This window comes from Lagenorhynchus albirostris, chromosome 8 (assembly GCF_949774975.1).
Source record: "Lagenorhynchus albirostris chromosome 8, mLagAlb1.1, whole genome shotgun sequence".
Taxonomy (NCBI): domain Eukaryota; kingdom Metazoa; phylum Chordata; class Mammalia; order Artiodactyla; family Delphinidae; genus Lagenorhynchus; species Lagenorhynchus albirostris.
In genome coordinates, this window is record NC_083102.1 from 50,483,465 (window position 1) to 50,509,703 (window position 26,239).

General features: G+C 41.5%; 1 protein-coding gene across 1 annotated transcript in view; it reads left to right on the forward strand.

Moving 5' to 3' along the window:
* OSBPL3 (oxysterol binding protein like 3) overlaps positions 1–26,239 on the forward strand; it is a 201,347-nt gene that overhangs the window by 69,501 nt on the left and 105,607 nt on the right. The window contains exon 2 of the mRNA XM_060156982.1: positions 9,012–9,062. The gene's annotated coding sequence lies outside the window, so the exon portion shown is untranslated. The remainder of the gene's footprint in view (positions 1–9,011; positions 9,063–26,239) is intronic.

Sequence of the window (26,239 nt, forward strand, 5' to 3'; positions counted from 1 at the left end):
AACAAAAAGAGCATATTCTGCATGATTCCATTTACATGAAGTCCTGAAACAGACAAGATTAATCCTAGTGATAGAAATCAGAGGTGGGAGTGTGGGAGTTGACTGCAAAAGGGCATGAGGATACTTTCTGGGTGGGGGAAGTATTCTATATGTTGCTTGAAGTGGTGGTCATATAGGCATATACATTTGTCCAAACTCATCAAAGTGTACATTATAAGGGGGCATTTTATTGTATGTAAATTATTCCTCAATAAAGTGATTTTTTAAAGGGACAGGACAATGAGAGAAGTTAAGGTGCTGAACAGCAAAGCACAGATGGTATAAAGCATAAAATATTTTTACCATGCCATTGAATTTTCTCTGGTCCCATTTTCTCTCTCAGAATTGTGGTCCTTCTGTTACTGTCCCCTTGCCACTTGTCTGAGAACACATATAACTAGAAGCCAGCATACCATTGTGGAAAAAACTGAACAACTTGCCCATGCACATTTCCACGAGCGAGTTTCTTCTGTGCTTGAGGATACTTTGCCAACTTAAACAGTAATCATTTAGAACTTCCATTATTAATTCTTCCTTAGTTACCAGAATTTCACCAGCATAACTATATATGCAAATAAAATAATACCCAGAGAAATGCCAAGTGTTTTTCTGTTCTCTAGGAGGAAGTTTAGAGGATTTGTAGACTGAGTAGGTTGAATTTATAGCCATATTCTCTGCTAGAAAAATCTAAAAATAAAAATGTTGGCGTCCCAGTTGGTGTTCTGAGTCATATTTTAAATCCTGTAAGCCTGTAGCTTTGCAAAATGCTATTCAGAAATCTCTAAACTGCATATACAATATATCTTCGTCTTGCCAACTCCCCTGCCAGCTTCTTTCAGAGATTTCTTTCATCAATATCTAAGGCTGGAATTGAAGTCATGTGGTTCCCCTTGAAATAAGTTCTGGACATAAGATGAGAGCAGCGTTGCTTCTAACTGAATCAAAGATTCCCAAGAGCTTTCTCTTTAGTGTACTTGAGGATTATTACGTAACTCTTAGAACCCAAGGCACACAATGGAGAATCTAATTGAGTAAAAATTAGTGATTGTATTCACTCAGGTTTTCTTTTGCTCAACTAAAACAAGATAATGTCATCAGTATTCCTCGTTATAGTTTTGGCTACACTGCCTTCACATGGTGCATTTATTAGTTAGTTCACTGGAAATTTATTAAGTACCAACCGTATGACAAGTATTTTGTGAGGCTACAGGGTATGAAGATGAAAAAGAACAGTGTCTTCCCTCCAGGAGCTTACAATTCAGTAAGGAGACAGACATGCAAACAGATTTTTCTTTGTATTAAATACAGTTGCTAGAATAAAGTATGTGCAAGGGCAGCCTGGTGTGTGCCAGCCTGGGAGTGTTAAGTCCATTTGATCTAATGTGTCATTTAAAGCCAGTGTTTATTGATTTTCTGTCTAGAAGATTTATCCATTAATGTAGTGGGGTATTAAAGTCTCCTACTGTTATTGTGTTACTGTCTCTTTTTCCCTTTAGGTCTGTTAATACTTGCTTTGTATATTTAGGTGTCCCTATGCTGGGTGCATAAACATTTACAAATATCATATCCTCTTGTTGGATTGACTCCTTTATCACTGCGTAATGATTTTCTTTGTCTCTTATTACAGCCTTTGTCTTAAAGTCTGTTTTGTCTGATGTAAGTATTGCTACCCCAGCTTTCTTTTGGTTTCTGTTTGCGTGGAGTATCTTTTTCCATCCCTTCACTTTCAGTCTGTGTGTGTCCTTGCATACGAAGTGAGTGTCTTGTAGACAGAGTAATGATGGGTCTTTTTTTTTTTTTAATTCATTGTGCCATGCCACTCTGTGTCTTTTGAATGGATAATTTATTCCATTTGCATTCAAAATAATTATTGATAGGTATGTACTTATTGCCAGTTTGTTAATTCTTTTCTGGCTGTTCTGTAATTCCTTTGTTCCTTTTTTCTTCTCTTGCTCTCTTACTTGGTGATTTGATGATTTTCTGTAGTAGTGTGCTGATACTCCTTTCTCTTTTTCTTTTGTGTGTCTGGGAATGTTAGGGAGGAGTGGATAGAAAGCGTCATTAGAGCTGCAACCTCAAGAGGGACTACTCTGCCATGTGTGCATTGGGGGCAGGGCGGCTGCTGCAAAGGCTCAGGGGTGGTTTATGGGGAACTGCAAGTGGATTAGTGTTGCTGGAAGGTGAAATGTGAGGTGGATAGTTACGGGAATCAAGCCTCGTGTGTAGCACAGAAGACCGGAGACTTCCTTTTGTAAGTCTGTAGCTCTCAATCCTGTGCATTTTAGTCATCTGGAAGGATTTTTAAAAAATGTTCTTACCCAGGACTGTTGAATTGCCATCTTCAGGAAGAGGATGTGAGTGTGCATTTTGTTTTTTAAATATCCATGGATGGGACTTCCCTGGTGGTCCAGTGGTTAGGATTCCAGGCTTTCACTGCTGTGGCCTGGGTTCAATCCCTGTTCAGGGAACTGAGATCCCACAAGCTGTGCGTGGTGGCACAGTCTAAAATGAAATGAAATGAAATGAAATAAATCTATGGATGATTCTGGTTTGCAGCCAGACATCTATTATTTGTAGGTAATAAGTGAACACTGAAAAAATTTGAACAGGGGCATGACATGACCTGACTTGTTCAAACTGCAGGCTAGAGAGCTTTTTATGAACTGTTGTCCACTGCTTCTGTAGCTGAAAATAGGTCGCTATCATTTTCCTCAATTCAGATTACACTTAGGCAGTAATTGTTCTAGATATAAAGAAATAATAGGTTCTGGTTACCACCACATACCAATCCCTGTTATAGGAGCACATCTAGTAATTGTGTCTTCCTCTTCATCACACAAGTGCAAAACTGAGGGCTGATAAGGTTTCCCTCCGGAGCTATTTAAGGATCACTTTGATGAAACAGAATAAGCTTTTTATCTTTCTAACTCCAGCTCTGCCATCCTGTCTTAGAAGTGATCCACGGAATCCAAAACAGTTATTCTGCTCAACCTTTCCATGTCACAAAGGTGGGTACAGTAATGGCTGTGAAGTTGGACTTGTCCACCCAGCCAGCTCTCTGAACTGTAACCACAGTAAAGTGTAAAGGAGGAAGCCTGACTTAAACACACCGTTAGGAGAAACCCACCTCTCTTCCCGCTTTTCTCCTCCTGGATGTAACCCAGTGATACTGTTTGCTACAAACAGTGATAGAGAAAGGCAGTGATACGTTCCCATCTGAATGGGGACCCTGAATGCATTTGTAGCTCTGAGAAGCTGGAGATAGCTCTTGCAGGGAGGGATTTCTACCTCAGGAGTTTAACTTGGAAGGAAAGCCATCCTTGTAGAACTCATTTGAGACATTCAGTACCTCTCCCTTCAAGCAGGCCTGCCTACTGGCCATTTGGAAGGAAGAAAGTTTTTGTTGTGAATTGAGAGGCCCGGCCAGGAGAGATGTGGAGACCATCTTGGGTCTTAAAGTATTTGGGCTGGAATTGGACTATTTCTTCTGTTCTTGAAAAGGTGTCTGGCCATGTATTACTATAGGTGGGCATCCTTCCTAGTGTTCCAAGGTCCAGACAGCAGTTAACAAAGTCAGGTAAATATACCGACCTCACCTTCTCCGCACGCTTCTGGGATTTATGTTAAAAGGGGAAACCGAGGGGAGTTTGTTATGGTAGCCATAGGTCAGTGAAAGGCCTACCAGGATAATTTCTGACTCAGCTGTTGGTTTCTGTGTTCATATATATGGAATTTAAAACACCACACTCTGTATTCATGCCATTTAGTAATCTTTAATAACATTTTTTGAGCGTTCATTATATGTATGGGTTCACTGTGCTCTTATGTTATAAATATCCGAAGACATATATAAAAGTGATACATTTTTATGCCCCCTTCCTTGTCCCTTTGCATATACATACATATGCACATAAAAAAGAAGTGAGAAAGAGAATCTTTATAGCTGATTTGTATCATCCTTAAAGAAAGGAAACAACCAACCAGATTGTGACAGGACAGCTCTGATTCCTAAGCAGAACCTTGAGCAGCACAGTCATAGATCTAAATATCCTGGGAGAAAGGGGATCTTTTTGGACATGGAACAGTCTTCTGACCACCATCAGGTTGGTGAATGCTCAGATAGGCCTCGGGGCAGCTGATTAAGCTGGAGATCCTTGACATTGTCAAAACATTTAAAAATGGAATTGGCTGACTCAGAAAGTCATAAGTTGCCCAGCAGAGTATCCACACCAGTTAAACCCAGCCTGACACAAGGTAGGCTGGCACTGAGGAAATGTTAGGAAATTAATGTCAGAGTGACAATATTAGCAAGGAGCTTAACTGGGTGACCTTGCTTCTTCAAGTTGGCAGTTCTGTGTAGGAATCCACACTGGATACTACAGTAATAGGAAAGTTACGACTCGAGAAAAACAAGTACAAAAGTGTAAGGGGTAGACTCTTACTACTCCCCCTACCATTTGATTTTAAGTGATTAAATATATCATCTTGAATATATTCTCATTATAAAAACGTTGAAACTACAGAAAATTAATAAGCAAAAGAGAGAGAAAAACCCCCTTTGATTTGCCATCCAAATGTAGCCCCTATTATCTCTTTGAGCATTTCCTGTGATTTTTATTTTCAATGTGCCCTTTTATATTTCGTATTTTTCGTTAAACACGAATAATTGACATGTTATATTCTTCACAAATATCTTTAGAAGCAATATTATTTATTGTATAAAATAATATATTCTAGTCCTAATTTGCTCAACTTATCCTCTAATGTTGGGCATTAAGGTTGTATCCACTTCTCGCCTGTTATGAATCTTGAGTAAGATTCATAATAGGGTAAGACTATTTTATAGCATTTTGATAACAGTCATTAAATAGGTTTCCCAAACATTTTTATTTATTTATGCCGCTCTCAGCAATATGTGTCAAAATCTGCCAATCCCTCCTCTCGTTGGGTTTTGATACTTGAAATTACTTTCTTATTTCATATGTGAAAAATAGTATCTCAAGCTGGATCAGGAAAGGGGGGATTTTATTGGACTGATGCAGGCGTAGCTCACAGAGCCCTTGGGCAGGAAGCTAGAGGCACAGCTGGAACTTGGCAGGGCCTCAGACACAGCAGAGATCCATCCGGTCCTCCATTCTCCCCACCAGACCACCCACCCCCGCTGGCCTCCCCATCTGATTTGTCTCTCTGTGCATCTGTTACTTGGCTTCTAGCTCTGTCTCACTGCATATGTGTGTTGTCTGTCTGTCTTCCTGTGTGTCTCGCTCTGCCTTTCTCTGTGTCTCTGGTCTGCCCATCTCTGTCTACAGGCCCTGCCATTCTGCTTTCCCTGCTTTTTCCCTCTCATCTCTGCTTTCCCAGCACCTGGTGAAAAATAGCACCTCCCCCCAGCCCCCCGACCCCTGTCCCCGGCGGTCCCACTTGTCTTTAAGTTCAGTGGCCGTCAGAGGCTGCCTTGATCCCTGTGTCTACTTATGAATTCTGGACAAAGAGAATCTGGTTGGCTCAGCTTGGTCAGTGCAGTGGCTGCCCGTGGTTTGGGTCATCCCAGTGGCCAGGGAGGGGCAGGGCACGGGGCGAGGCTGGTTCTCAGAGAGAAGGGTGCTGAGGAGAGGAGCCCTGTTGTAAGTGCCTGTACTAAGACTGTAGTCCTGACCCCCCAGACATGATGAGCTGCCTTCTGCAAGTGTGCCCTGTGTTCTTTTGTGGGCCTATTAAAGAAAGAAGTGAGATTAGTGAAGACCCTTTCTTGATAGATAATCTATCACGATTGACAGAAACTATCTTCTAGGAATGTATTTGCTGTCCCTAAGGTGAGCAATTGGCTTAATTGGTCCCTCTCTGATACTGTGTGTGTGTGAAGGGGGTGTGGAGCAATACTGCAGAGTACCCTGATGGTCACACTTATATGTTTGCTTTTTCTTCTGGTTCTAAAACTGTCACTCAACCCTTCCTTCCCCACCCCACTCCCTTTTCTGTACTGACCCTAAGGTAATAAGCAAACTTTGAATTCAGAATTAGCCCCGTGGTTTTCTGTAAGGAGGATGATCCATCACTTTCACCCAAGAAACTCTGGGTCAGTGAGAGTGTGGCTGGTTGTTAGAGGAGGAACAGAGATCCTTGACCTGAAATTCTGAAGCAGGACTGGAGAATGAAGCACAAATAGCAGGGTTGACAGCAAGGCTGTGAATTAGAACCAGGTGGTCAGGCTAGAATGAGGTCAGACTGAGGATGGGGCTTGAGCCAGTAGCTCAGTGTAAGTCTGAGGAGGGCCGGAGGAGGGACAATGAGATGGCGGGAGAGGGGCTAGGGAGGGCGTCCCGAGTTATCACACGCTCCCAGTTCTCATTTGGGGTTTACTGTAACGATGACTCACATAATGCATTACGTTTCTTCGATTGTTTAATGGGTGACATGTATTTGTGAAACCACATTCTGAAGGCACCAAGGTATCCACTGAAAATTTAATTTCCTTCCTACTCTGGTCACTCAGCCACACAATTCCCTGGGCGAGAATGATTCCCTGGTTAAGGAAATTGAGGCACAAAGAGGCAAATTGCTCAAGGTCACTCTCACAGTGTATGTAAGTTATTCTAAGGTATTTTTTAAAATAAATTACATCCACAATACTAATGAAGTTAAAGGTACAGAGATCCCACACGTCTTTGAGGTGCCCACCATGTACAGCCTCTGTGCTGGGTGTAGGACACAAGGGTGATGAAAAACAGAATTTGTACTGACCACAAGAGACATTGAGAAGTTGCTGAAAGTCACTACTTTTCATGTATCTTCCCTATGAAATGCATTTTTTTAAAAATCCAGTAATTTGACTTTCTGTATGCATGCTGTATTTCAACTAAAAATATTTTTAAAAATTCTGTAATGAGAAGTCTTGTTTGCTTTCACTTCTGGATAAGCAGACACTTACTGAAATTAAAACTTTGGGAAAGCAGCAAAAAGCCACAGGCCCTCGCAGTCACAGAGAGATCCCCTGTGAAGGATTCATATGTCTGAATGGGAGTGGGGTGGGTTTCCCATGTGGCCCAGGGCCTGTTTGTTCACCAGTTTAGGATATCTGGGGAAGGACAAGACCAGAGAGTGTGCACCCTATTTCCCCATGCTGCAGCCGGGGCACTGCCACTGTTGAGCTACGTTAGGAGTTGAACTTGGAAGACATTTTCCCCCTCTAGGAAGTGCCATCAACTTTCTGCTTCACATGCATTGCATTGGTCTCCCTGGTCTCACCTGGGTCTGTGACCACAAGCTAAGAGATTTCTATGAGAAAATGTGTTTCAAGTTTCAAACAGCTGATTTATAACTACCTTTTGGGAATATAACCTCTCAAAATTTGGAATTATCTGTGATTGCTCCATCTATCTTGCTCTTTTGACTGCAGACAATGAATTGCAGGCTTTTCATTAGCTTGGGTGGTTCTTTTGACTTGTGATGGGTTGGTCTGTGTGAGTATGTGTGTACACGTGCATGTCTATCTTAACCTACATGGTGGTATTTCTGAGAATTAGAGATGTAGTAACTTTTTTTTTTCTTAAATGTGGGCCTGAGTCATTGCTAAATGTAAAGCAAGCATACAGATCAAAGATCAACCAACCGTTTTGGAGCTTCAAGGTCAGTTTAACATCACATCCAGATTTGAGCTTGAAGGTCATCATTTTAACATCATGTCCAGATTTGGCTTTTAGTCATTCTGTAAGGGTTTTAATTAGACCCCTGATTGCTTGTAAATAGGCCCTCAGTGACCTAAGCCAGTACTGCCTACCATGATAGAAGAAAGCCTTTGAGGTCTTGGAGGACCCATGTTTCATTTGTGGATATGATTGTCAACAGCCTCTCAGAAGAGGAGTCTCCACAATCTGTTTGTGAGTTCTAGGATGACTAATGTGGCAGCCAGGATTGACAAGTCTTGACATAGTTCATATTGGTGTTTCTATGTGTTGGAGTTGACTTTGACCTTTGACTTGCTATTTCATTCTTTCCTTTCCGTGAGGTTACTAGAGCATATGGATTCTGAAGACTTTATAGAGCCCAATCTGAAGTTATAGGCTCCCATGTTGATATAATTTTGTTTGTTTTCAGTTGAGTATGCTATTTTAGTCATGGTGGAGTTCTCAGAACTTTCCTATTGAAGTTTATTTATCTTTCAGTGCACAGAATAGTTCTTTATTTTTTGAATCTTAGGACTAGATCCCGGTGTTAAATATCTGATTCAGCAAAAGTAGGTTCACCTCAATGCCAGTGGTTTTTGTGGGAGAAAATAGGTAACTAATATCAGATTCTATTTGATTCAAAGATTATTTTTAGGAGGGTAAGATATTTTTTATTGATATATTATTCATATACCACAAAATTCACCCTTTTAGAGTATATAAGTTTATCATACTAAGTGAAGTAAGCCAGACAGAGAAAGACAAATATCATATGATATCACTTATATGTAGAATCCAGAGTATATAAGTCAGTGATATATTTTTTAGTACATTCACAAAATTGTGCAACTGGAATTAGTTCCAGAACATTTCCATCATCCTCAAAACAAATCCCAAGCCCAGGCAAACACTTACCTACTTCCTGTCTTTATAGATTTGCTTATTCTGGGCATTTCATGTAAATGGAGTCATACAATATGTGGCCTTTTTTATCTGGCTTCCTTCACTTAGCATAATATTTTCTTTTTCTTTTTTTTGGTCATACTGCATAGCATGTAGGATCTTAGTTCCCCAACCAGGGACCAAACATGAGCCCCCTGCATTGGAAGCTTGGAGTCTTAACCACTGGACCACCAGGGAAGTCCCTAGCATGATGTTTTCAAGGTTCACCCACATTGTAGCTTGACTCAATGTTTCATTCCCTTTTGTAGCTGAATAATATTTCATTGTATGGTATCTTAGTCCAAGCTGCTATAAGAAATTACCATAGATTGGGTGACTTAAACAACAAACATTTATTTCTTACAGTTCTAGAGGCTGGGAGGTCCAAGGACCAGGTGCCTGCAGATCTGCTGTCTGGTAAGCACCCCTTTCCTGGTTTGTAGGTGGCTATCTTTTTGTTGTATCCTCACGTGGCTGAGAGCAGAGACAGGAAGCAAGCCTAAGGTCACTAATCCCATTCATGAGGGCTCCACCCTCATGACTTAATTACCTCCCAGTGGCCCCATCTCCAAATACCATCACATTGGGGATTAGGCTTCAATATATGAATTCTGGGACTACACAATCAATCAGTCCATACCATATAGATATTTTATTTTTGTTTATCCATTTATCGGTTGATAGATATTGGGGTTTTTCTACCTTTTAATATTATGAATTCTGCTGCTGTGAATATTCTTGTGCAAGTTTTTGTGTGGACATACATCTTCAAGTTTCTTGGGTATATACCTAGGAGTGGTATTGCTGCCTCAAACGGTAACTACGTTTAATATTTTGAGGAACTGACAGGCTGTTTTTCAAAGTATACATAGCCACCAAAGAGCATGAAAGTTTCAATTTCTCAACATCCTTGCTAACCACTGTTATTGTCTGCCTTTTTGTTTGCTTCTCTCTCTTTTTTTTTAAATTTATTTTTTTATTGGAGTATAACTGCTTTACAATGGTGTGTTAGTTTCTCCTTTATAACAAAGTGAATCAGTTATACATATACATATGTTCCCATAGCTCTTCCCTCTTGAGTCTCCCTCCCTCCCACCCTCCCTATCCCACCCCTCCAGGCGGTTCTCTTTTTTTTTCTTTTTTGTAATTTTGGTTTGCATTTCTTTCATGGTTAATGATGTTAAGCATGTTTTTTCATCTGCTTATTGACCACCTGTGTGTCTTCCTTGGAGAAATGTCTATTCAAGCTCTTTGCCCGCTTAAAAAATTGGGTTATTTTTTCATTGTTGGGTTGTAAGAATTATTTCTATACTCTAAATAATAGACCCATATCAACTCTATGATTTGCAAATATTTTCTCCTGTTCTTGGCTTGTCTTTTCATTCTCTTAATTTTATCCTTTGAAGCATGAAGTTTTTAATTGTAATAAAGTCCAACTTACTATTTTATTTTTCTTTGTTGCTTTTGCTTTAGGTGTCATATCTGAGACTCTGACCTAATCCAAGATCAGGAAAATTTACCCCTGTGTTTTCTTTTAAAGGTTTTATAGTCTTAGCTTTTACATTTAGGACTTTGGTCAATTTTGGGTGAATTTTTGTATGTAGTATGAAGTAGGGTCCAACTTCATCCTTTTGCATGTGAATATCTCCTTTTCCCAGCACCATTTGTTGAAAAGACTCTTCTTTCCCCCACTGAATCGTCTTGGTACCTTTGTCAAAATGAATTGACCATGAGAGTGAGAGTTTAATTTCTGCATTCTTACTTCCCTCCTTTTAGCTATATGTTTATCTTTCTGCCAGTAAACACTGTCTTGATTCCTGTAGCTTTGTAGTTAGTTTTAAAATTGGGAGGTGTGAGTTCAACAAATTTGTGAAGATAATTTTTTTTTTTTTTTTTGCGGTATGCGGGCCTCTCACTGTTGTGGCCTCTCCCGTTGCGGAGCACAGGCTCCGGACGCGCAGGCTCAGTGGCCATGGCTCACGGGCCCAGCTGCTCCACGGCATGTGGGATCCTCCCGGACCGGGGCATGAACCCGTGTCCCCTGCATCGGCAGGCGGACTCCCAACCACTGCGCCACCAGGGAAGCCCCATGAAGATAATTTTTTGATGTGATGTTGATATTTACTCTTCTACCTCACTGTACTTTGAGATATCTTTTCTCTGCCATCATGAGGTCACATTAGAAATGTAACTTTGAAGTAGCCATGAATTCAGTTTCAGGACTAACCTCACTATTCTTGTATAAAAGGTATGGATTTGGAGTCAGGTAGATTACAAGAGTTTGACCACTAGCTCTGTCTCATTTTTCTAACTGTAATATAAAGCTTAGCACCTAAGTCAAAGGATAGTCCTGAGAATTAAAAAATGTAACATTTATAAAAGTATCTAGCATGATGCCTGAGAAATGATAGATAGAAAATAAATATCTGTTGCCTTTCCCACGTCCTCATGGATGCAGAAACTTTCCTTGTACCTTGTAAGATGGTTCTGAATTCTTTTTTTTGTGTGTGTGGTATGTGGGCCTCTCCCTGTTGTGGCCTCTCCCGTTGCGGAGCACAAGCTCCGGGCGCGCAGGCTCAACGGCCATGGCTCACAGGCCCAGCCTCTCCGCAGCGTGTGGGATCTTCCCGAACCGGGGCACGAACCTGTGTCCCCTGCATCGGCAGGCAGACTCTCAACCACTGTGCCACCTGGGAAGCCCGGTTCTGAATTCTTAAAGTCAGCCTTCTTCCATTTAGAAATTGTTTTCCCCAAAGTCATCATATGGATTGGTATTACTGAATTTGCTAGTCTCTTCTGTGGTGGTGTTTCTAGTGTAGTGTTTTCGACTTTCTTCACTGCTTTATCTCCAATGCCTAGAATTGTGCCTGATGAATTGTAAGTGATGAATAAACATCTGTTAAGTGAATACTAAATGTTGATCCCATTTCTTGTGTACTTGGGTAAATATAGTGCACATTGAGAGGAGATACGTGTTTAGGTAGTCCTGCACAACAGTTGTGTGAGTAATTTCTGAGATCTTTTCCCCAAGATTTCTTTGAGCAGTTTGTCCAGTTAACCGAGAATGTCGTTCCCTGGGGGGGTACTTCTTTCCTCCAAATGACTGGACTTCCTATGCAGATGTTTTCTCTTAAGGGTAATTTCAGACTGAAATGGGAAGCATCGAGTCTGCGTAGTAAACTACAGAAAGCAAGGAGGAAGGGGAGTGGGGAAGTTGGGTTTGGAGGACGATAAGTGATAATGAGAGACCAGGGAGGGACTTTTAGGGAAGATTGGGTCAAATAGGGAAGCACGTTCCCAGTCTCTGAACATTGCTTATGGTTTTTATGCAACAATCATGGTGTTTCATGATTCTCTAGACTTCTCAAGTCTAGACATGAAACTTTAAACAAAGGGTATCCAAATGTTACTATTGGCTGTTATGAGCCTGATTCACAGCCAAGGAATGGTGCCTGTGTGTGTTAGGCTCTTATCTGTGTGACAGATGAACCAGCCTGTAAAGGTTAAGAGTTCAGTTCATTTCATGGATTCATAGGATAATTGAGCTTTCAAGCTAGACTGGATCATCAGGCTGAAGGAATGTCGAAGTATTACCTCAGAGAATAGATACCATAGTCAGAAAGGTTTGGAACGCGTTGAACACAGTTAACCCATTTGGCTTTTATCGTCGTTTGCTTGTTTTAACCGCAGGACCTCTCAGAACCTTCCATGTGCCAATACATATTACACTGTGTCTTCAAGAGGGAATATAGGAGCAGTATTTCCCAAGGGGACCGGTCTGTGAGGACCTGCTTTTTCTCCCACAGACAGCCCTGTGAGACTGTTATTTGGCATAGCACATTTTGAATAGTTATGACCCAGGATAACAACTTTATTTTTCAGTCATGAAATTTGATTTCTTAGTCTTTTTGAGCTGCTGTTTCTAGGAAGGGTCATGACTGCTGGTATATTACATAGAAGCTGACTGTGTCTGTTGTCTCACTTGTCAAAAAAGTGAAAGCTTAAATTAGAAGCTAAAATCAAACTCCTGAAACATTGCATATATGTATAGATAACTTATAAAATACCTTACTTTTCAGGATCTGTTACTTGTTTAGCTTGGTCTGTGTGGTACCTGATGAGCCGTGATCTATTGAACTGGTAAAATTTGATTTCTGCAGCTTTTGCTCTGATACACCTTTTAAAAGACAGAGGACAGGAAGAGGCAGGAGGAGGAGGACCCATACCAAACAAGACCACTGACTTTTGCTATGGAATAAACAAAAAACGTGAACAGCTGCCTTGTCTGAGTTGTCAGATAAGCTTGTCATGCCTGGAATGCATTCTTGGAGTTCTGTGGTAGAGCAGACTGTATCCAATTACAAATGTGGATGCAGCTACCCTGTGCTCCTAATGGCTCTTCCATCTTCCCTCCCTCAACCCAAACACCCTCCCTCCTTCTTCCTCCAAGTCACCTAATAGACTTTGTTTATTTGACTTTCCTTTAAGGGGAGGAAGGGTTTCTTTTAAGGTGGGGGGAGGGCAGAGAGCGAAAGAGAAGGAGAGAGTGTGTGTGTGGGAGAGTGAGAGAAATAGAAAGAGAGAGAGAAGGATGTATGGATAGATAAGAAGGAAGGGAGGGAGGGAGGGAGGGAAGAAGGAAGGAAAGAGAGAAAGAAAGAAAAAGGAAGAAAGAAGGAAAGAAAGAAAAGAAAGAAGGAAAGAAAGAGAAAAGGAAGGAAGGAAGAAAAGAAGAGAAAGAAAGAAAGAAAAGAAAGAAAGAAGAAAAGAAAGAACCTGTCTAGGTATTGCAAGAGGTCTTAGTGGTATAACTGCCTTCACTTCCAGTAAATCCAGTTTGTGTGTGTTGGTGTGTCACCACTGATGTGTAACAACAGCACAGTTGGGATTCCCAGCGTCAGTAGTTTCCATTCACACCTCCAGTTAAAAGACCCCAGACCTGCTGTTTTTCTTATCTACACTTTCCACGTTCTTGGGAGGCCCGCATTACCTTGCCTGTCGACTGTGGGGAGGTATGACAAAGGACAGTTCTCTCATGTTGAAGCGTAGTGTTCCTCTAAAAACTGAAGCACAGCCAGAGAAAGGAGGGTCAGAGGCTGAAGAGGACTGGTGAGGGTATTTGAGTCAGAATCTGAGATTGGTGAGTGTCAGGGAAATAAGAGAAGCACAGACCAGGTGACCATTTTAGGAAAATGAACCACACAAATCAGAAAAGTAATTACTATTTTACATTTATTTCAATGATATGTGTTCCTCACTTTTAAAGATCAAGCAAAACAAACAAACAAAAAGCTCAAAGGAGAAATTAAAATATTACGCAAAAATCTCAACCATAAACTAACCAATGTTAACATTAATTTCAGGCTTGGCTCTGTACATATAATAGGAGGGATGCATAGAGGGAGAGAAATAAATGAGGGGCAGAAATAATTGTCTAAGACTGAGCTCAAGCTAAACATAGGTTTAAAAGTAAAATATCCTATTTGATCTTACTTGAATTTAACAAAAGGAAAAAATGGCTAGTCTGTTGAAAAGTTATTCTTTATCCAAAGAGGATTAGTTCTCTAAATTCAGAGGAGAGATGAAAATCTCTGAGGGCCTGGGAGTGAGAATGGGTTGGGCAAGCTGTAACGATGTAGTAAACAATCTGACTCTTTTGCCCAGCAGCCCTCCCCTGATATCAGATGTTTGTCGTTTGTTTTATTTTCATTTTCTTAGGATTTATACTTTTTTTTTTTTTTTTTTTGCGGTACGCGGGCTTCTCACTGTTGCGGCCTCTCCTGTTGCAGAGCACAGGCTCAGCGGCCATGGCTCACAGGCCCAGCCGCTCCACGGCATGTGGGATCCTCCCGGACCGGGGCACGAACCCACGTCCCCCGCATCAGCAGGCGGACCCCCAACCACTGCGCCACCAGGGAAGCCCTAGGATTTATACTTTTAACACTTAGTAGCTCTACTTCCCCTGGTTATTCCCCCACTTATTTGACCCCAATCAATGCACTGTTAACCATTGGTCTTTTTTCCATGGCTTTGTCATTCTTGATAATTTAACATTTGATGGGGTTCATCATCATTAAGGGTTTTTTGGCAAAGGCTTTTGGAAGCCATATTTCCTGAGTTGTTTTATCTTTGGGAATTGTTGCTTATTGCCTTTATTTTTGAGAGACAACTTTTCTATTGCCAAATTGCCTCCTAAAGAGGTTATACCAATCTATATTTTATTAGCAATTTATGAGAATGCCTGTTTTGAATGGGGAACTCTTAAGAGTATCTGTTTGCCTGAAATGGTGGAATTACATTGGGCAATACATTTGAGCTGGTAATCGAATATCAGATTATGGAAACACTTGAATGTTGGGAAATTGGCTGTTTTCTTAGTGGATTTCTCATTTCCTCACCAAAGTAACAACAGCTTTTTCCTGCAGGCCAAAAGATAACTACTGGGCAGCTTTGTGGAGCTGTTTCTAGGACTTTGCAAATTGTGCAGGAACCTTTTAAAAGGCTCTCCCCCTTCCTCCCCACTCTCTGTGAAAGGGCACCTGGTTGGCTGAAGATGGAGTTTTTTTGCCATCTGAAGATAGCAGAAAGTGGTAAATATGTTCATCTACTAAAAAAATTGGCATCTGATAATTGTTTGAATTGAAAATACTTTTTTTTGTTCTGAAATATGATCTTGTGCTTCATGTCACAGACCCTTGTCTTTAAACTGAGCAGCCATTATAAGCCATTCCTAAATGACACGTGAACGTCACATATCTTTTCATAACATTCCTAGTGGTTTTCCATTGGAGCTGTCTGTTGGAGAAGCTAATCTCTGTACTGACACAGTTTGAAGTACCTGGAAGTTTCAGTTGGGCTTATTACTAAAAATCCCTGCTCACCTCATGTAGAAAACTAGTAGCCTCTTTCACTCTTTAATTCATTGTCTCCAAACAATGCAAGGAGTGGGGAAGAAACTTTCCCAGATGACTGAATACATTTAAGTTTGACCACCATACCAATGATGATTCAGCCATCTACCAGCCATTGACTTTTCCAGAGTTGGTAAGAGTGAGAACACACCTGGAGGATTTCAGGAGGCAGAAATATCCCGAGGTGTTCTCACTTTGTGCTTAGGGAAAGGAGGGAGAAAATAAGTGGTTTAGAATGGTGTGGTCTAAAGCTGTGATGTCTGATATGGTAGCTACCAGCCACATGTGGCTATGAAAATATAAACGATTTAAAATTAAGATTTAAACTTCAGTTTCTTAGGTGCACTGGCCACATTTCAAGTGCTCAGTAACCACATGTGGCTAGAGGCTGCAATGTCAGGTAGCACCCAAAGTTCTGTTGGCTAGCTCTAGTTCACATGCTGCAGTTTTATTTCATGATCATTCGGGGTTCATTACAGCTTTAATGAGCGCTCTCCTGTCTTTTCTCCCTCCCTCCTACTGCTTTCAATCATTCTGCTCCAACTCAAATGATGAAGCACTGCTCTCCATATTGCCTTGCTGGCGTCCTCTGGGTGTGAGGTGGGGGAGTTGCCATTTGCATAGCACCGGGACTTCTTTGATGACAGATGCTGTCTAAATACAGAATGGTGTGTTGAAACACCCTCAAATGTGCTAACCCCCCTCGTTCAACTGATATCTACAATGAATACACAAATAGGGGAATTGAGTGAAGAGCAGAGTCCTGGTTGCTGCAAATTATTTCAAATATTAGCCTGATGGAATCCAGCTAGAGTTCTGATAATTACATCTCACTTTTGACTTAGATTTTCTTTTTTGTAATTTCTGTTACTTATTACTTTTTTGTTACATTCTCATTAGATACAAACTCCGAAACAATTAGGATCCATCTTTCTACAAATTTTTTTCAGTTTCATAAATGGATACTTTAGAGTATTTATTTTCCTATTTCTGAGATAAAATCTTCTAGAAGCTAGTGGAAGGGGAAGGGGACACAGGCCATCAATTTGGTTTTGTTTTTATATTTATTTATTTATTGGGGTATAGTTGATGTAGAATATTATATAAGCTTAAGGTATACAACATAGTGATTCACAATTTTTAAACATTATACTCCATTTATAGTTATAAAATATTGGCTATATTCTCTGTGTTGTACAGTATATCCTTGCAGCTTATTTATTTTATATATAGTAGTTTATACCTCCTAATACCTTACCTCTATCTTTCCCCTCCTTCTTTCCCTCTCCCCACTGGTAACCACTCGTTCTCTATATCTGTGAGTCTGTTTCTTTTTTGTTATATTCACTGGTTTTATTTTTTAGATTCTACATATAAGTGATATCATATGGTATTTATCTTTCTCTGTCTGACTTGTTTCATTTAGCATAATACCCTCTAAGTCCATCTATGTAGTTGCAAATGGCAAAATTTCATTCTTTTTTTTTTTACGGCTGAGTAGTATTCCATTGTGTGTATCTCTGTGTGTGTGTGTGTGTGTGTGTGTGTGTGTGTGTGTGTGTGTGTGTATAAAACCTCTTCTTTATTGATTCATCTGTTGATAGACACTAAGGTTGCTTCCATATCTTGGTAATTGTAAATAACGCTGCTGTGAACATTGGGGTGCATGTATCTTTTCAAATTAGTGTTTTTGTTTTTTTCAGATATATACCCAGGAGTGGAATTGCTAGGTCATATGGTAGTTCTGTAGTGAGTTTTTTGAGAAACCTCCATACTGCTTTCCACAGTGGCTGCACCAATTTACATTCCCACCAACAGTGCATGAAGGTTCCCTTTTCTCCACATCCTCACCAACATTTGTTATTTGTGTTCTTTTTGGTGATAGCCATTCTGACAGGTGTGAGGTGATGCCTCATTGTAGTTTCGATTTGCATTTCTCTGATGATTAATGAGGTTGAGCATCTTTTCATGTGCCTGTTGGCCATCTGCATGACTTCTTTAGAAAAATGTCTGTTCAGGTCTTCTGCCCATTTTTGAATTGGGTTGTTCTGTTTTTTGGATGTTGAGCATCAATTTGATAAATAACCTGCCACATGCAAGGCTCCATGCTAGTTGTAGGAAATTGAAAAACAAAGCAAGAGTTAGACACAATCTTCAAATTGCTTCTGACCTACATGCTCTACTGGAGGGAAAAAACAGCCATGAATGGTTAGCACTAGCGGCAGAGCTGCTCTTACCTTTTTCTTGCCTTTTTAGCTTTAGTCTACCAATAACCACTTCATTTTTTTTTTTTGAACCTGTTTTCTCTGCCTTTTCATTCTGTTTCTCCTTATAACTGTTTTTCAGTTTGTACTGGTTTAAAGTGTCTCATGCTCATTTTCTTGCAGTAGTCCATCCCCTAGGAGAGGAAAGCTCCCTGTGTCCTTTTTCCTTCCCACCTACATTTGCTAAGTTACTGACTTGTTGCTTTCTTTTGGGCCTCTTACAAGGGATTGTTTACTATTGCCCTGGCAATATTCCCCGAATATACATCAGGGAATTCTTTTACAGAATTTGTTTGAAGCTTAGCTAGGGTTCAGTCCTAGGGTTATTTTTAGTTAAGGAGACAAACAACTTGAAGTGTGTATATCTGATACCTTAACCACAACCACTAGGTATTTCGTTTCTTGTTATTTGAGAGCATTCAGGTACCGCTGATGGAGCATTATTCATTGTTAGCTTAATGTTTCCATTGCTGAAAAGACTTTAGTAGATTTTTATGGGAGATAGAGCAGTTTTAAGAAATCACATTCACATTTTACAGTGACTCAATGGGTAGTCTCTTTAGATCAATAATGAAATGCCGTCTGTGGTTGCCAATTGTTAAAATCTACCCTGCTTCCGCCAGCAGTTGTCAGTTAAGGGAGGATCGCAACACCCACTGATAAAATTCAAACCACAAGATGTTATTTTAAGTTTTTGGGTGGCGCTCTCTCTTCTTACCCTTTAAACTAAGTCACATCCTGCTCTGCATTTTAATTTGGTACAAATTAGATGCAGTAGACATAGGTCTGGCATTAGATACTAAAATGAAATTAAATGCTAAAATGAAAGAGGGAAGTTTTGTGGAGTAAATCTATCATTTCTGGATACAAGATGAGGAAGTGGTTCTCAACCCTCGTGTCTCATCACAGTCACCTGGGGAGCTTGCCCGGGCCTCATCCCAGAGCATCTGGATGACTTGGTATGGAGTGGGGCCACACTTTGGTATTTGTAGACGCTCCCCAGGGTGATCCTGTCATACAGCCAGGCTTGGGAAATATTGTGTGAGGTGCCCTCCCCGCCCTCCACATTCCTCTCTACCTAGTCAAGTCCTGTCCACATCTTTAAGGCTCCCCTCAGGCCACTTCTTTCAAAGCTCACAGCTTCAGCCCCCCTGAACTCTTCCCTGTGACTGTCCACCAAACCTACTAGATAGCCCACCCTGAACCGTGTTCTGACTCATTTCATCTACACACATCTTATCTCCTTGATCAGAGCAGTTTACTCCTTGGATTAAACTAGTGCTTAGTTGTCACTTGTTTCTATCATTTAGGGTTAGCACAGCTATGGACACTTAATAGGGACTTAATCGATATGAATTGAGTTGAATTGTCATCAGCGTAGTTATTCTCTTTCATCCTCTTGTCTTTCACTATAGCTTCCTTTATTAGCCCACCTTTGTCCATCAGTGGTTCTTCCTCTAGAGACAAGTCAGGGTGGCTAAACTGCAGAAGGAGAAGCAAACTCAGCCCGTTTCTGGTTTTACCATATTCAAGAATGGAGGGCTGGGCATATGCCCTGTGGACTCATCCCTCTCCACCCAGAACATTCAGCGCTCCTGCTCTAGAGTGGCTTTCAGGACCACGTGGGTGACACATGCAACATACAGGGGGCCCGTCCTGCTGGAGAAGGTGAAATGATTTGAGGATGGATCTCTACCGTGGACCACGTGGGTGACACATGCAACATACAGGGGGCCCGTCCTGCTGGAGAAGGTGAAATGATTTGAGGGTAGATCTCTACCGTAAGGCCTACTGAAGAATAGGGGGTTGTTATAGGAGCTAATACACTCCTGGAACTTGGAAACAGTAGCTTTCTTTGCTTTTTCAAACAGTGAGGATTCTTACTGCCAATGGCTCAAGGGTTCCTGTTTCTGGGCCCAGCAAGCTGACCATTGAAGAGATGGTTGGCAACTTCCTGTTGAAGGGTACAGAGGTGACCCAAGATTCCTGATTGTAAGACCTGCTACCTTCTTAGGGCCTGCATTAATTACACTAAATCTCTGTAACTGAGAGACCCCCACATTAAGTGGCTGTAACAAGATTGAAGTTTATTTCTCTCTCATGTAACTGTCTAGATATGGTTATTCCTGGGCTTGTACAGTGACACTGACATCTTCAATCAGTGGCTTTCATTTCTGGGTCTACTTGTTGCTATCTCTCAGTCCTCAGGAATGGGGAAAGGACAGGGGATGTGCACATCATTTTAGCACAACTTCTACTCACATCTCATTGGTCCCCACCAAGTTGCAAGGAAGGCTGGAAATGTAGCCTCTAATTAGATGAGCTCGTGCCCAACTAAACTTGAGAGTTCTGTGATTAAAGGAAGGAAAATGGATAGTGGTGAACAACAAGCCAAGGCATACATGATGAGTTGCTAAAATATCAGATCTACAAACCATCACCCTGTTCATTGGTTTGCATAAAAATACACTAAAAGAAGCCACATATGTATCTCTGGTGCTATGATGTCATGGTAGGAAACTGAAGACCTCCAGGGGGATGTGCGGTATTCCTACCTTTCTGGGGAAGGTAGACCACGAGCTGGAAGAGGATGCAGAAAGTGTACAAATAACTGTCGCACAGATAGTGTTGACAAACAGGGTTTGGTGTGCGGGGAAGACTCTTGGCGTCTCTGAGGACAAGTGTGTTTGGCAAGAGATCTGCTAACCTGATCAAGAGAGTTCAACTGAAATTTGATGGGAAGGAAAAACCATTGAAACTTGATTGGATAGAGAACAATACGCATAGCAAAGAGAAGACCAGTAGCCGAGGAGGAGAACTTCAGTAATTCATTTAAAAACACCTGGGAAGCAGGGAGTTTATAGTAATACCTGTAGCTGTTTGCCATCGTGCAGCTTATGAGGACTAAGCAAAGTAAACATTAAAAGTGGGGCATAGATTTGATCATCCAGTTTGTCTCACCAAGAAAGTTAGGATGGTTCTCATGATGAAAATATGATTCTAGAAGGGAATTTTTTTTTTTAAGATGTTGGGGGTAGGAGTTTATTAATTAATTTATTTTTGCCGTGTTGGGTCTTCGTTTCTGTGCGAGGGGTTTCTCAAGTTGTGGCAAGCGGGGCCACTCTTCATCGCTGTGCGTGGGCCTCTCACTATTGCGGCCTCTCTTGTTGCGGAGCACAGGCTCCAGACGCGCAGGCTCAGTAGTTGTGGCTCACAGGCCTAGTTGCTCTGCGGCATGTGGGATCCTCCCAGACCAGGACTTGAACCCGTGTCCCCTGCATTGGCAGGCAGATTCTCAACCACTGTGCCACCAGGGAAGCCCTGAAGGGAATATTTTGCTTTAAAGAAGGAGGCCTTTGGAAATCCAGGCCTAAAGGTAAATTTCTAGGTAAGGGGGTTTGGGAGAGAGAAACCACAGAAAGTATGTTGTAGTAGGGTCAATATTATGGATTGCCAGACTGGTTACAGATGATGCTTTCTCCCCAGAGACTGTAACTCTGGAAGGGATGCCAAATGTGCTGATAAAACGCACTGGCAGTTTTATTCTGCTGATTTCTTATAAACTCTTGATTTGTTTTGCTGATCATTTCATTTTTAAGAAGACTGAGAAAATAATGCAAGGAAGGATATCTCTGGATTTCTTTCTGACCCAACAGAAAGCATTGTCCAGTGATAAAAGTGATGAAATCCCTAAAGAAGCACGCTTTGGGCATAGCTATGGACACTAGAAACATTTCAAACAGTTCAGAGAAAAGAAAGAAAGGATCTCTCTTGTGGCCAAAGAAAATGGTAAGGAGACTTCAAAAGGAAGGGATACTTAAAAGGTTCTGAAATACACATGTAATCCCAAATAATTCCAGTGAAGAGGGAAGGAGGATGGCTCCTTGGAAATAGATCAGTGTGCTTACACAGAGGACTTTTTCCCTGTTAACTCAGGTTAATGAAGGATATTCAGTCTGGCTTAACAATCATTACTACTAATCTTTAAGTTGCTTTCCCACAAGAAGGTAAAGATGAGTAAAATGCAGTCACCGAGCGTGATGTAGACCTAACGTCTAGTGGTAAGATTACAAAGAGTAACCTCAAAATGTGGGCAACTTATGACATACTTTGAGGCACAAAAGTAAAGCAGGGGTTCAGAAGAGAAACAAAACCAGGGGTCAGGGGGGTTTCAGAAAGGGTTTCATGGAGCACGTGATGCTTGCAATGCTCTTTGGAGGGTGGAGGGAATTTCCACAGATGGAGGAGAGGCATTGTGTTAGAGGGTGCTTTGCAGAGAAGAACTAGCAAGGACCAAGGCAGAGTGACGTTGACTGCAGGAGAGTGTACAATGTAAGGTGTGTATATGTGAGTTTTTAGAGTTGAGGTTTGAGTAATAACAGCTGCAATATAATTGACTGATGTCTGCCAAGTACTGTGCTGAGTGTGTGACCTGTATTATTTCAGTCAGTCTTCACAAAAACTGAGTACTGTCAATTGACCCTCTTTTCAGATGAGGAAACAACTCAGAAGTTTAGTAACACACAGTAAGTGGTGGATAGAACCAGAGTCCGAAGCCATTTAAATTTAACTGCGTTGTGAAGGGCTTAGGATTTTTAACGAAGTTCAGTGACCAGTGGGAATTTGGAGTAGAGGAGAGACATCTTTTTGGAAAGATGAACTGGGCCAGGAAATGTAGAGTAGATTGAAGTGATGGGAAAGAAAAAGTGGAGACCCCCTAATGGGCACCTAAAATGGATTGCTGGTTGTAGGTGTGGAAGAACAGAAAACAAGTTTTGGGGTGAGGAGATGAGTGTCAGGGCAGAGTTAGGATCTGCTGTATTGGGGGATCTGGGAGAGAAAGTTGGGGTGGACCTGGAGAGGGGTGGTTGTCTTAATCAGAGTCAGGGAAGTCAGCACAGGTTATCAGCATTAGGGAGCGATAGGTTTGCTCTTGAAGTAAGCAGTAGGCTTCCTGTTCTAGTGATAAACCTAGGGGCCATCCACCAGGCTGTGGACTGGAGGAGGGTGAGGACAGCAGAGTGAGTAGAAAGCTATCTTACTAGGAGGTATGGGCGTGGGTAAGATGATCAAGAGCTAAGGCTCATAGAGAGAAGTGGATGGAGGGAAAAACACCGGTAAACGCCTATGTATTAACTGGGAGGGAGAAAGAGGAGCCGGTAAGCCACACTTTAAAGTTAGGAAGAACTTCAGTTAAGAGTATTAAGTGTTACACAAACATGATAGAAGAAAGTCTGCAGAACTAACGTCATGTCAGGAATGAGCTGAGACTTGCAGAAGGTGGTTAAAACCTATAAAACAGCTTTGCAAATGTGTATCCAGAGCTACATGAATAAGTAAAAGATAATCTTCTGGGTGTGGACATCTTCTCTGCTCAAAACATCAGGAGTCAAAAGAATTGTTCCAATTCTACGTGTTTCCCATGTTTTTTTTTTTTTTTTTTTTCCCCTAAAGGAGAAGTACTAACTGAAAAGAACTGAATACACGCAGAGGAGAGGGAATTGGAACCTTAGACAGGTGAAGGGGTGGGAACCACGTATCTGTCTCTGCTAAACAGGTTCTGGGTTCCAGTTCAGCCCAGAACACACCAGGGGACTGAATTACTTCAGTCTGCACAGGACCTCTGAGAGTAAACTGTGCCGGATGAAAGAGATCCCAAGCCTAAGGACAGGCAGGTGCTGTCAAGATTATTAGAAAGAGAAAGGAAATTTCAGAAAACTCTAGACAGGCAATTCTCAACCCTGGGTGCACGTTGAAATCTATTGGGGAGCCCTTAAAAATACTGCTGCCAGATCCCACCCCCAAAGTTCATGATAACAGTGGTAGAAGGACTTTATGCCACCCCTTAGGACACTCTGACAAGCATCCAGGGGTAAAAAAATCACACTCCATACAGGTGAGTTCTGTCCATCCACTGCAGAATTCTTGAATGTACTGTTACTAAAGAGGTGAACAGTTCACATTAGAAAAGGAGCCAGTCTGGGTTCACTTAAGACAAAACATGCTGAATTTCTCTAGTTTCCCCTTGTGTTTAGGTTACTCGGTCATAGAAATACCACAGACACAGTAGATCTTATTTCTACTAGTTGACACCTGAGGATTGGGGGGAGAATCATCCCCAGCTTGGGAACTTGTCTCAGGAGGGCTGGCGGGAGGGAAGAATAGGTGAGATCTTCAACATTGGGAACCACCAATGGGATACAGAATGTTTAGTGAGACTATGGTAGCTGGTGAGGAGGACACAGCCTGATGAAGTCGAGCCAGCAGCAAAAGCCACTGTCTCGAGGGACATCTGTGCTATGGGGTGTGGGTGTAAGTGCTCAAAGCGGAGCCCATGTGACCAAGAGTAGGGGCTCAGCTTTGGAGCCAAGCCCTGGGCATCAAGGCAGCCAGCCGGTATTGCAAGACGAGAGTGTTTATGCATCGCAAGCTCTTCCCATTTTTTAAGGATGTCAGACTTCTGAAAAGTCTGTTTGAAGTATTTGATAAGGAATCTGTCTCGTGATATCCTTGTGAACAAGGTGGAAAATTAAGGTCTAAGTCAATGGCTTCTCTTCTGGTGAAGAGTAGGATTTGTTTAGGTGTGAACATGGAATTTTCATAATAATCATTTGGAAATCACCTGTACCTCCTTCTCCACATCTGCCTGCAAGTGCTGCCTCCTAGAAATCCTGCCAGCTCTGAATGTCCATCTGTAAACTTCTGAAAGGCTACTAGTAAGCTCCTTGGGGGGGTCTCTCCCAATCTTCCGTCTCCTTTCTTCACTGACATGCTGCTTTCTGATTCTGTGTGCTGGGGTTAGTATTTGTGTCTGTCCCTCCCTCCCTCTCGCTTGTTCTAAGGATGTTTGAGGCAGTTGGAGGCTAGGGCTCACCCAGGTAGATACAATGGAAGGCGGCCTACAGTAGGAAGCTAAGTAGAAAACTACCCGCTGTCAGAACATCTTGCCAACAGCCCAGCAGCAGCTTGTACAACTTTCTAGCTTAAAAAAAAGATAATTTATTTAAACATCGTCTTATTTCACCAAGTCTTTGAAGTGGTTTCCAAGAATACACACACTACACGGGAAATAGTGGGTAGTTGAGAGAATTGAAGCGCAGGGACAATAAAGGTAAGCCAGGCACATGGAAGGGCTCATCTTCTGCCACTGAGGTTTACCAGCAGTACCGCCATGAATCTGACTCATCCATCCTGGTGCCCCAGACAAAACGGGATATGTTCTCATATACAAATTCTCAGTGTCTAAAAGCCAAGAACAAGCCAGTCCCTTAGGAGAGGCACTCTGATACCGAGACCTGAATATTTGCTTATAAAGGTCCTGTAAAGCAACCTTTGTCTTGTATGAATTGATTGGTTTGGCCATTTGGAGGAGCAATTTGGAATATCTGGTGAAACTAAAACTAGTTCTACCTCATGATACGGCAGTTCCACTTATTTTAAAAAATCAGGCCACAGTGTCACAAGAAGCAGATCCTGCAGCACTGTTTTTAAGCATAAAGAATCAGAAACAACCTAAAGGAAGAATACGTTAAACAAGGCAGAGACATACCATGGAACTATGTGGTAGGAATGAACTAGTGTATATATGTGTATGTGTGTGTAATAATTTTGGGTGAAAATAAGCCAGTTGCAGAAAGAAATGTATGGTATGATACTATTTATTATGCAAAATTTTTTAAAAGTCAGAAAAATGATAGATATATTTATATAAATACGGATGGAGACCTATTAATTTGGGGTGGTAGGAATATGGATATTTGTGTATATCCTTTTAATTTTTCTGATTAAAAGGGAAAAGCAGCCACTGTGATGTTGGCAGGACAGTGACCACAACATTCTGTATGAACTCATCTAGAGATGACTACACTGTCACCTTTTCTATGCTTTTATATGATTAGCTCATTGAATCACCTCAACAACCCCTTTGGGGCAATCCTTTAATTATTGCCATCTGTCAGATGAAACGCTGAGGATTAGAGAAGCTGAAAACTTGCCTAAAGCCACATAGTAAGGCTGGCTTTGAACCCAGGCCGTTTGAATCCAGAGCTTATAGTCTTAATTATCACACTACTCTACAGAATTTCCCAATATCCTCAGGTGGGTTGGTGGGTTAGTTATTTATACACACACACGCACACGCACACGCACACGCACATATGAAATCTCTTTCATTGTAGGTCAAGGGCATTAAGTCCAGAGGACAGTGCAGGTTCTTCCTAGATCAGAACAGTGCAGTTCCACCAGCTCGTCCATCTGATGATCTGACTTGGGCTAGGCGTACATATATTTCTAGATCATTTGCTGGTGGCTCTCAACCCTATTTCCACATCAGAATCACCTGTGGAGGTTTTAGGACTTTCAAATCCTGACCCCACCTCAGGTTCCAACGTGATAGATCTAGGCTTGGTCATCAGCATTT